Source organism: Bubalus bubalis, chromosome 9 (genome assembly GCF_019923935.1).
Source record: "Bubalus bubalis isolate 160015118507 breed Murrah chromosome 9, NDDB_SH_1, whole genome shotgun sequence".
In the NCBI taxonomy this organism is placed as follows: Eukaryota; Metazoa; Chordata; class Mammalia; order Artiodactyla; family Bovidae; genus Bubalus; species Bubalus bubalis.
Genome location: NC_059165.1, coordinates 71,209,856 through 71,213,651, shown reverse-complemented (window position 1 = coordinate 71,213,651; position 3,796 = coordinate 71,209,856). Strand labels below are relative to the sequence as shown.

At 38.0% G+C, this 3,796-nt stretch overlaps 1 long non-coding RNA gene across 1 annotated transcript; it reads right to left on the bottom strand.

Annotated features, from left to right (window-relative positions):
* Window positions 1-1,790: 1,790 nt before the first annotated feature.
* On the bottom strand, window positions 1,791-3,534 carry LOC123335242. The gene is made up of 3 exons (XR_006553648.1): window positions 3,357-3,534; window positions 3,094-3,269; window positions 1,791-1,918 (listed from the first exon to the last, which is right to left on the bottom strand). It is a non-coding gene; the product is annotated as an uncharacterized LOC123335242 (long non-coding RNA).
* Window positions 3,535-3,796: the final 262 nt, after the last annotated feature.

Below are 3,796 nucleotides of genomic sequence, written 5' to 3'. Positions count from 1 at the left end.
ATCTGTAGTTGGATGAATCCACAGATGTAGAACCCAAAGATACAGAGAGCCAAATGTACTAACATAGGAGTGCAGAATACGTCAGAGGAATGTTTCCACATTCTAACATTGAGACCCATTAGGTTTCAGACTCTGGTTTCTAAGAATTCAATAGAATGGAGTAAAAAACTCAGTGAACATCATACATAGTAAGTGAAAGTAATAGTTACTCAGTTGTGTCCGACTTTTTGTGACCCCATGAACTGCAGCCCACTAGGCTCCTCTGTTCGTGGAATTCTCCAGGCAAGAATACTGGAGTGGGTTGCCATTTCCTTCTCCAGGGGATCTTCCCTTCCCCGGGATTCAACCTGGTTTCCTGCATTGCAGGCAGACTCTTTACCAACTGAGCTATCAGGGAAGACATAGTAAAGCTCCAGGCAATATTGTTTCATGGTGCTTTGTTCAGTTGTGTGTGAGTGTACATGTATATGCTTGTGTTTTATTCTTCAATGTTTTTGTGAATGTGCATCCTGGATCATGGGCTTTCCAGGTAGTGCTCACTTGGGAATCCCAGTGGTAAAGAACCTGCCTTCCAACACAGGAGATGTAAGAGACACTGGTTTGATCCCTGGGTTGGGAAGATTTCCTGGAGAAGGGCATGGCAACCCACCCCAGTATTCTTGCCTGGAGAATCCCATGGATAGAGGAGCCTGGCGGGCTATGGTCCATAGGTCGCAAAGAGTCGGACACGACTGAAGTGACTTAGCACACGTGCATTCTGGATCACAAAATTAAGGCATGGATTTGATACATAGTTGAAAACATCTAGAACCCACTGCAGTAAAGGCAAGAAGAGCTTAAAAGGGAAGTCCTGCTAATGAGGAGGAAGCAGCATGAATGAAAAGCCCGACAGAGGAGCCTGGTTGCAGAGAGAACAGGTAGCAGTGTGGGTGCGCCAATCACCTCACTCGCAAGAAACAACAGTCTGAACTTTTATAATGCTTCAGTTGCCTCACCGTGGGATCTGCCTCATTCTCCTGATATAACTGTGATTCCTATATCTATCCATGCTTGCTGCTGCTGCTGCTGCTAAGTCACTTCAGTTGTGTCCGACTCTGTGCGACCGCATAGACGGCAGCCCACCAGGCTCCCCCGTCCCTGGGATTCTCTGGGCAAGAACACTGGAGTGGGTTGCCATTTCCTTCTCCAATGCATGAAAGTGAAAAGTGGAAGTGAAGTCGCGCAGTCGTGTACGACTCTTCGCGACCCCATGGACTGCAGCCTACCAGGCTCCTCCGTCCATGGGATTTTCCAAGCAAGAGTACTGGAGTGGGGTGCCATTGCCTTCTCCGCCAATGCATGCTTATTTGACCACAAATTTTTAAAAGTATTGTGCAATAGCAGATGTGCTGGCCCTTCTTTCATTTTTCCTTGTGACATTATTTTCTGTGTTATTACTGAACTTTGGCTTTGATCTCTTATTATTTCTGATGGGTAAACTCTAGATCTGGTTCTGTTCCTTGTCCAACATGCAGAGGCTTCTCTACATCATGCACCTCCTACACAGACCATGAAAATTTATCTTTTTAAACATGATTTATCTCTGAGCAAAGTATATCACATTCATTCATTTAGATTATTGTAATAGGCCTTTTCCATTATGATTTAAGATCCAAAGGAACAGGGACTTCATATTTTGTTCCATTTTGTGTTTTCAAAGTATGTGCATTTATACAGAAAAAATATTAAAGAAATAAAAATCCATAAAATAAAAACAATTGCAAGGAAAATACAACCAGGAAAAGACTAGCGGTTTAACACAATTTTATTAAATTATATTTAATAAAAATCTTAAGACTGACTTATGGAATAAGATATATAAAATAAAATTTTAATCACATCACATGGGTCTCTAATTAAAGATTATAATGGCAAAGACCTGTAAATAAGAAAAATATATATAAAGGTACAATTTTTGCAAAGCAGAAGAAACAGTATATAAAGTTATATTTCCTATTAGTAAAAAGATAAGCAATTCCAATATGCTTATGAAAAAAAAAAGCAGTAGTTATCTGAATGCAAAAGAATGTCTCCCATAAGAGGGGAGAAGATGATTGCCATCGTGAAAACATCTAATCACAAAAGTCAAAAAGCTGCTAATATGGAAAAACTGATGTGAAATAAGAATATAACATGTATAGAGGTTGTTATTACAAGGGAGGATATAGAAAAAGTTTCCCTGTATGAAATGTAATATGGGAGAATATGACATGATTGACTAATAGAACTGATTAAACAAAACATATATATTTTCACACATTACCCCCAATACATAATGTGTGTGTGTATATATATATATAAGGATTGATGCCAAACAGCAAAGTTAGTGGAAAATATTTTTTTTCTTTGGATGTGGAATAAAAAACAGTATTTAAAAACTCAGACTCTTGTATATAAACTGGGCAAATGACTTTCACATTCCATTTGCAATAGAGAATGTAAATGTGTAGTAACAACCCCTGCTCCAAAATGCAGACTTGCTAGTAATGAAATTACTGCAAAGGAAAAGTATTTAATATTCCTCTTCAGACTTATTAAATATGTCTTTTCATATGAATACACAGCATGAGAGAAGATACTCTGAAATAGATTCTCATAAACTGCTGTTGCAGTAATATCTACCTCTTTTGGCCTGGATCTTTTAAGTGAATACAGAACATGCTTAAATACACCCTAACTTAGAAACTAAAAAATAATAGTCATAATTTGCTACATAGTCTTCTACACATGTTACACTTTCCTCCTTCTCTCAACAGTACAACTCATATATGTTTTACTTTTCCTGGAACTATTTTATCTCACTTATTTACAAGGTCATTGAATTGGACCTCCATTCCCATCACTTGTCAGCTTGCATTGTAGAGTCAAACAGACACATCCTTATTAACATATTGAATAAATCAATTACATATGATTAGTTAATCATGAATACAAAAACAGTAATTGCTCATCTCTGGGCTAGGCTGATTAGGCTCTCATTTGACTTTAGATAAATGTTCTCAAGTTTCCTTTTCTCTGAATCTTATGGAGCACTTCCTGTGTTCTCAGACTTACCTAGATGGGGTTTCTGAGAGGCAGGTTGCTTGTGAAAGTTGAACTAATTCTTGGATTGTTGATGATGAAGACTGAAGCTCTGTCACCAGACAAGACCGCAGAGTATTAAAGCACCGAATCCTGATTCAGACTTAGGAAACAAATATCATGTCTTCTCCAGCTTAGGGATGCAAACACTAAGAGAATGCAACAAAGGAGACATTAATAACTCTATGCCTGCTCATTAAGCACATTTTCTTCCAGTTACTACAACTTCTAAGTACCTATTTTCCCTCTGGGCCTCTGGAAAAGACCAAAGGGCGACTTTTTCCAAATGATTCTCTGATCTCAAGAGGTCAGATTAGAGGTCAAATGAACCCAGTTTTTATTACTGCTTGTCTTTGTTTTTCAGATCTAACCATGAATACCTTATCTCAACCCTTAAAGTGATGTTTTCTCCAAAGAATGAGACTAAGGAACCTATCAGGACTAAGTCTCTTAGATCCTTAAAAGACTAATTTGTGGTTGGTACACAGCCTTTTTAGCTTCAGAAAATTATTCTTCCCTTTTCAACAAGAGGGAGAATTGTGTTCACCTGATATTTAATCTTGGCATCACATTCAATGGCTTCCTAACACATTTGTTCAAAAAACTAGGGATTTCATGCCAAATCAGAAGTTAAGAGCCATCATTTAGTCGCTCACTATAAGATATTTCTTAATTA